Here is an 8654-nt window from a genome sequence, read left to right on the forward strand (position 1 = left end):
GAGTTGATAAACTGGGTATTCTGATCATATCTCAACTTCTTTATTATTATATTTATAGATGATATCTTGGTTCATTCAAAGAGTGAGGTTGAGCATGAAGAGCATTTACGGATCGTGCTTTAGAGATTGAGGGATGAGAAGTTGTATGCGAAGTTCTATAGTACGAGTTTTAGTTGGAGTCTATTTTTTTCTTGGGTTATATGGTCACTAAGGAAGGTATTATGGTTGATCCAGCCAGATTGTTGTGGTTTATGATTGGGCTAGACCTACTTCGCCCATCGAGATTTGGAGTTTTATTATCTTAGCAGGTTAATATTGATGTTTTGTTGAAGGTTTCTCTTTTATTGCAGCTCCTTTGACTAAGTTGACTCAGATGGAGATTTCTTTTTAGTGGTTCGATGTTTGTGAGGTGAGATTTCAAAAGCTAAAGAATTTTTTGACTTCAGCTTCTATATTGGCTTGGCCTAAGAAGGGTGTGGGATTTATCATGTTTTATGATGCCTTAGGTGTTGGATTGGGTGCGGTGTTGATGCAGGAGGGCAAGGTGATTGATTATATGTCTCATCAGTTGAAGCCTCATAAGAAGAATTATCCTACCCATGATATGAAGTTGTGCGTAGTGGTATTTGACTTGAATTTATGGAGGCACTACTTGTATGGAGTATTTTGTGAGATCTTCTCAGATTGTCGTAGCCTTCAGTACTTCTTCACCTAGCGAGATCTTAATATGAGGAAGTACCGTTAGCTGGAGTTGCTTAAGGATTATGACTTGACTATTCTCTACCATCTGGGCAAGGCTAATGTAGTTGCGGATGCCTTGAGCCAGAAGTCGACTAACATGGGTAGCTTGGCATATCTTTTGACCCAAGAGAGGCCTTTAACCTTAGAGGTTCATTCTTTATCTAACCAGGTGGTTAGGCTTGATATTTCGACACCTGAGCGTGTTTTGGCATTTGTGGAGGTTAGATCTTCTTTGATAGAGTAGATTCGAGCTCATCAGTTTGATGATGTTGGATTGAGGTTAATTTGAGATAAGGCATTGAGTGGAGAGACCAAAGAAGCCTCACTTGATTCAGATGGAGTTTTAAGGATTGGGGGCTAAGTTTGTGTACCGAGAGTGAGTGTTTGGATTTGTTTGATCTTGGAGGAGGCCCATTATTCCAAATATTCTATTCATCTAGGTGTGACTAGGATGTATCATAATTTGAGGCAACATTACTGGTGGGGTGGTATAAGGCGAGATATGGCAGAATTTATGGCTCATTGTCTATGTTGTCAGTAGGTGAAGGCCGAGCATATAAGGACTGGTGGGTTGCTTCAGAGGTTACCATTTCCCTAGTGAAAGTGGAAATGGATCACCATGGAATTTATGATTAGTTTGCCTTGTACATCTCATGGTTCTGATAGTGTTTGGGTCATCGTGGATCGATTAACCAAGTCAACTTATTTTATTCTGATTCAGGTCTCATTTATTGCTGAGAGATTGGCCCATATCTACATTCGTGAGATTGTACGTCTGTATGGTGTGTCGGTGTCCATTATTTCAGATCGAGGTTCTGTATTCACATCTCACTTTTGGAAGACTTTTCAGGATGAGTTGGGTACCCAGGTTGATCTTAGCATGATATTTTACCCCAGACTGACAGTCAGTCAGAGGGGACTATTCAGGTTTTGAAGGATATGCTCTGTGCATGCGTGATGGATTTTGGTGGCCAGTGGAAGCAATATTTGGCTTTAGTAGAGTTTGCATATAATAACAACAACCATTCCAGTATTGATATGGAACCTTTTTAAGGCATTGTATGATAGATGTTGTCGCTCTCCATTGGGTTGATTTGATGTTTCAGAGGTGAAACCTTGAGGTACGAACTTTATTCGTGAGTCTTTGGATAGAGTCTGGGTCATTCAGGATAGACTTAGAGCGGCTCAAAGTAGGCAGAAGTGCTATGCTGATCGTAGACTTCGTGCCTTAAGATTTGGCATTGGCGATCATGTTTTTCTTTGAGTTTCACCCATGAAGGATGTGATGAGGTGTGGGAAGAGGGGAAAGCTTAGCCCCAGGTATATTGGTCCATTTGAGATTATTCGAACTATTGGTGATGTGGATTATGAGTTGGTTTTTCTCCCTGATCTCCTAGTTGTTCATCCAGTTTTTCATATTTCCATGCTTCGTCGTTACATCCTATGCGTCTAATATTATTTGTTAGGAGTCAGTTCAATTAGATGAGCGGTTATCCTTTACTGCGGAGTTGGTCTCTATTTTGGCTAGGGATGTTAGGCTGTTGCGCTTTAGAGTGATCTCTGTTGTTAAGGTCCAGTGGCAACATCGGCCTGTAGATAAGGCTACTTGGGAGGTTGAGTCAGATATGCGTAGTTCTTATACCCAACTCTTTGTTGATTTAGGAATTTCATTTGCCTTTAGTTCGAGGATGAACTAGGTTTTTAGTGGTGGATATGTAACGACCAACTTTTTGTTGAAATATATGAATTATCTTTTTTTGCGTGATTTGACTGTCTTACCCCTCCCCGTAGTTGCATTATGGTATTTCTAGTGTGTGTGGGGTGATTGTCATGGTTTTCAATATATTTTGGTACCATTTATGCAATATTATATTTTTTATGGCTTCGAGAGCCTTATTTTGGATTTATGTGGATATCTTTTGATTCGTGCGACGGATGGATGAACGGAGAGCGCCGACAGCTCCAACATATAGATTTTAGGCTAGGTAGATCTTTGGTTTGGGTCTTAGTGCATTCAAGCTCATTTCGACCTATTGGTCGAAAAGTTGAAAAATTGAAAATATGGATCTAAGACCCACATTTGATCGAAACGACCTCGGATGGAAAATCCGACTTTGCCAGCGAATCCGAAATATGTATTGATTTTAGGAGGGTAAGATATTTGGTGTGATTTTATGGCTTTTAAATCTCATTTTGATTATCGATTTGAAAAATTGCGATTTCGGATTTCGGGGATCAACTTTTTGAAATAATATTTTTAAAAAAATACAAATTCACCAACACATCCGAAACATCAAATTTAGTATGGTTGCATAGTTTGTTTGCATATATCGGACTCCGAACGAATCTCGGGCACCCCATTGAAGTCCGAATTGACTTTAAAAAAAACTGATGCTATAGCAGATTTTCTGCTATACATTGCAGATTTTCCCCTCTTTTTGGCCATTTTGTTCATTTTTCATCTTGCCTATTTAGAGTCAAACCCTAAAATAGTGTGGGAGCTTAAAAGTAAAGTTTGTGGGAGCTTGGGGAGCCAGATTAACATCTATTTATTAGTTTCATTACGGATTTAAGGTAAGAATTCACCCTTTTCTTAGTAATTTCTTAATTAATTTCTCCAAACCCCCAAAAATCTTATGACTTGATTTTAAACCCCAATTTCACCCCTTTTCACTTGAATAATATTTTTATGTTATAATTACTAGTTTTTCATCAATTTAACCTTCAAAACAACTCTAATTCTTGATTTTAACCCGGATATCAAAGATTTTACCCTGTAAAGCTTTAAAATATTTTTGTTCGATTTGAACCTCATTTTTGACTTGATTTGACTTGGATTTTCAGCCGTGAATTCCTAAAAATATGGGAAATGCATTTTTAAAGTAAAGTTATAATTTTGCACTTCTTTTTTGAAAATCCATTTTGAGGATCCATTTTTTTTCGAACCAAAAGTAGTCAATATGTGTGTCATTGGTTTTGTTTTGACACGTAGATTCATATTTGATATTTTTAGAGGAGCTCGGGATCATTTATAGAAAGCAAGGTCATGGGTTCGAAGTGTAGCAGATCGGTTTTGGCTTTGAGATAGGTTATGACTTAACTTTTATAGATTGAGTTGGGTAGTAAATGATAGTATAAAATGCATGTTAAGAATGAGAACTAACTATAAAAAATTATTACATATGTGGTGTGCCCATGTGGGGGCCCATATGTGATGTTATTGTCAAAATTGAGATATTATGTGATGCGTGTGACTATGTGGAGTCCTATATGATGTTGATAGCCCTGAATACATGTGAATAACTGTATTATATTATTAAAATACCTAAAATGGTACCATTTATGTATTGTGATATATTCTTACTTGTTGGTATGAGACGTGTGGAAATTCATGGATAAAACATAAGTAATGAGTGGATATTGGCTCACGTAGTTGTGGAATTGTAACATTGTGGTTGCTTGTGGAAATACATCATATGGATTGGTTGTAAAAATACCTCATGTGGATTGGTTGTGGAAATACTCATTTTGAATGGTTGTGAACATTGCATCATCATTCTCATGTCATCATACGCATCATTTCACTTGTTTGTTTTATGGCTTTACATATACTTGTTGTCATGTATGTGTACTTGATTAGTGTCTTTGTTATGTATGTGCTTTGGAAATACTAGAAACACTGAAATACTGGATATTGGTATCGGATATTGGAGAAGAGTTGTGGATATTTGATCTTGAGGCTTTGTGCCAAACTTAAGGCTGTGTGCCAAACTTGAGGCTATGTGCCAAACTTGAGGCTGTGTGCCAAACTCAAAGTTGTATGCCAATCCCATGCACCACCACCACCATCATCATCATCATCACTATCATCATCATATACATTGCACAAGCTTTATTACATTTATGTTGTGTTTGAATTATCATATTGACTTTTCATCTACTTATTTGTTCTATATCTTGACTTGTTAACGTCTAATAGTTCTATTTTCCTTTAACTATACTCGATGATGTTGATTATACATGTCCCTCTTTTGTCCTACTTATATGTGGTATTGTGTATATTTGTATCCCTATATTTGGTCAGCCTATGATACCTACTAAGCACAAGTAAACCGTACTCATTCTTATTGCGCCCTTTGGGTGCAGTACCTAGCTTGAGTGCATCTCAGATTGGTTGATTTCGAGCACCTTCAGTTTTCCCAGGGTAGCGGTTGGACATTCATACATCCGAATTTCACCTCTATCTTTTTGTATTAGTTATGGCTTTATTACTGTTCGGAGACATATATTTTTCTTTGTGGTTATTTTTTGATATATTTGACTTTAGGATTGTATTGGTAGTTCTTATACTGTTGACACCAGGTTTTGGGAGTTATGGCTGCATGTGTTGATTTTATTCTTTCCATTTTTATTCTATCTATATGATTCAGATTCGTTCTAGAAGCCTTACCTTGGGTACATTTCTATCTTTTTTCACCGTGTGTATCAGTTTGGGTGAGAGGCTTACTTATCAAGGTTTTCCACTGATATGAGATAAATGGCCATCCTAGATTTTGAATACATCATTCGAGGCCAACACGCAAAGAATCCAGTTATGGACACATTGAGGGGAAAAGAGCATGCATGGGGAGACCATTTTAGGCACTCCATAGTGCCATGCCGTGGGTGAAAGATTTCTTGGAAGCTTGCCTTGATGAGATGCCCACGATTTTTAAGTGATGAAGAATAATTGTGAAGGCCAAAATGACACAAGGAATTACATAAGTGGAAGTGTGAAGAAGAGCTCTTGAAGCACTCCATGACTGCCCCTCTTATTAAGGGTGTAATGGTCTTTTTGTGCCTTTTCTTTACACTCCATAGAAGCGTCTTTTCATTAAGGGTATTTTGGTCTTGTATGTAATAAGCTATAAATAGACTCTTTAGGCTTATTTTTCATGAGATTTTGATGAATTATTGGGAGAACTCATATTGTAGTTTATATTCCTCCTCCTTAAGAGTAGAATCTGAAACTAGGGTCAAGTTTGAGTGTAGAATCACTCTTGTTGACATTTTGGCTTGTAAAGGTTGGTGCTTGAGGAGTTGAATCCCTTTTGTGTCAACCTAAGAGTGTGGTTTTACGTTTATTGGTTATAGTAGGTCTTGGTGTTTAATATACACCTTGGTTGGTGTTTAATATACACCTTGGTTTCTATCATTGGAAAATGTTTATGTCTCACTACTATCATTTTTCTTTTTGTTCAATCTATCTTGTTTTATTATTATGAATCCATGTGTGGTGATTGTTTGTGTGTCTTTTCTACTTCATCTCCTCTTCTTTAGGTTAGTTTTTGGTTTTCATAGTGTTTTCCTTATCATTTGGTATTAGAGTCGTGTATTAGAGTTGTTCCCATAACTCTAAGTCTTGGATCTTAAGAAAATCTTCACAAAAAGAGTTAAGAAATCCAAAAATACATAAAAAAATTGTATTGTGTTTGAGTAGTAGATCCTAAACTTACAACCTAGATCTACTATGTTTTAGTTTGTTTTGATAGTTTCTAGTGCTAGATCCTTGCTGACTACTACTAAAAGGGTCTAGATCTAAATTTTAAGCAAGATTTGGTTGATTTTGAGTCATTCCACCGTTGTTGAGGCATGTTTGAAGTTTTTTGAGGTGGGATATCATGTTGACTATCTTGTTTGTGGCGTGTTGTTGCTAATTTATTGTTGGTTGTGCTTGGCTTGGCAAAGGGAACCTAGATCTAAACGAAAATTTGAAGTTGCGGTTCATTTGCCTTATGGTCAAACTTTGGTCAACTCTTGAATATTCATATTGTTCTTCATCATCTTCATATCTTGTTGGAGAAAAATATTCAAAGAGGGTATTAGATCCACAAAAAGAAAGAAAGAGAGTGTACAATTTGTTTGTACAAAGAATATTCTCTAGCATATTCTATGTCTTTCAAAGAAGAAGGAAGAAAGGGAATATCAAAGTACAATTGAAAGTACAAGTGGGGGGGACCAATTGATTTCAAGTCTATTTGAACTTGAAAAGGGGCTCCAAACCCTCCATTTCCCCCCAATTTCGTTCAATACACTCTCATAAGTGGATAATTGGCCGAAACACAAGTTTGAAGTTTGGAAAATGTTGCAAAATCAACAACCAATCACATAGTGACACTTCATCAAATAGGTGAACAACCAAATTGAGCTCTAATTTAGATTTCCTAGTTTCTAATTGTTGTTTCTAGTTTCTTTTGTGTTGATTCTATCACTAATTAGCAAACTAGTAACTACCTACTAGATTATGAATTAGTTTTAGTGTCCTTTATTTCGTATTAACGTTCTTTTTGTGCTTTTCTCATTTTGCAACTCATAGTATTTTGTTGGTTCAAGTCCGAAAGCAATTTTTCTTTGAGTCACCTCAAACAAAAATCTATTTTGGATAAAAGTAGACTCATCCTTCAATCACTCACAAAGTACAAGCCGATTTTCAACACTTGTGAAACCAAGTGTGAGGTAAAAATCGAGAGTGAGTGTGGTGAGATTATTTGAACTAACCTGTTTGTTCATTTTGTAGGTTTATTCTTTGCTTTTTTTAGGTACTATAGCTATGGAAGCCGAAGGTTCAACTTCCCAAGCCTTGGACAACAATGCCACTAATGCTATCTTGGCTCGACTTGAGACCCTTAACCGTGAAATGAAAAGAATAAAAATGAAATTTGGTAGACTAGAAAGGGGGTGAAGTCGCTCAAAGGGATTACATCTACTATGAGTGGAAGGTTGGATCACAAAGAAGGTCAAAAAAACTCCAATCACTCCTTTTCAAAGGAACACATGGGTTGCCATGAAGAAAATCTTGGTAACAATGTTACTCTCTATACTCCTTTAAGCTTAAATTGTGGTGATGTGGCTAGTAGTAGTAGCCAAGTGGGTATAGTTTTGGGTTTACCTAGAGAAGGAGTGCATGAATCTTCCTTATGTGATACTCTTAGTGTTGTTAGGTTACATAAGGACCAAACTCTTGTTGTAAGTACGCAAGTACTAGTTGATCCTTTAGATAACAAAATTGATTCTTTTCATAAGAATGATTTGTGTCCATCTAGTGCTAGCACTTATAACTTGAATAAGGTTCCATTATCAAGTGACAAGATTATTCACATACTAGGTGACCCTTGTGAAAATCAAGGTGAGTCTACGTTGGTATGTGAGTTGCCAACAACTAGTGAGGATGTGAATGATGATCAACTTACTCATGAATGTAGTCCACTACTTGAGCATGTGTGTGGTGTGTTTGGTAAATCTAAAGTTAGTGATAATGTTGATAGAGTTGATTATGAGAATGGAGATAGCTCTTTGGGCATATTGTGTGATGAAGGCCTTAATGATAGTTTTGCTCAAACATATCATGTGGATGAAAATGTTGTGAAGCAATACATATGCCTTTGTGAGAGTGAACATGTATGCTTAAACTCATTACCTTTGAATAGTGAATTTCTCTCAAAGCAAGATGTCTTGTGTAAAAATAGTGAGATCAATCCTTGCATGACACCTAGTGAAGTGCAAGATGATGTGTTTAAAAAGAAAGGTGGTATACTTAAGATTCACTTGTTCCCCTATTTCTTGAAATCCATTAAGAATATAGGGTTAAGTAAAGATTATGTTAACCATCCTATTCTTGATGATGATCTCCTACTTTTGAAAAAGAATGATCAATTGGGTTATGATGACTTTGATTTGCTTAAGTGTTTAAGAAATCCAATTAGTGATTATTCTTGTGAAAGTGATTTTAATTATGATCCATTGTATGGCACCCCACCTTTGTGTGATAAATATGGGGATGAATTGTTTGATCCTTATGTTAACTTGAGTTGTGATCCCTTTGATGATAATGGTGGTTTGTGTCTACTTGAGGGTATGTCTAATGACAAGAATGG

Source organism: Capsicum annuum, chromosome 5 (genome assembly GCF_002878395.1).
Source record: "Capsicum annuum cultivar UCD-10X-F1 chromosome 5, UCD10Xv1.1, whole genome shotgun sequence".
NCBI lineage: Eukaryota > Viridiplantae > Streptophyta > Magnoliopsida > Solanales > Solanaceae > Capsicum > Capsicum annuum.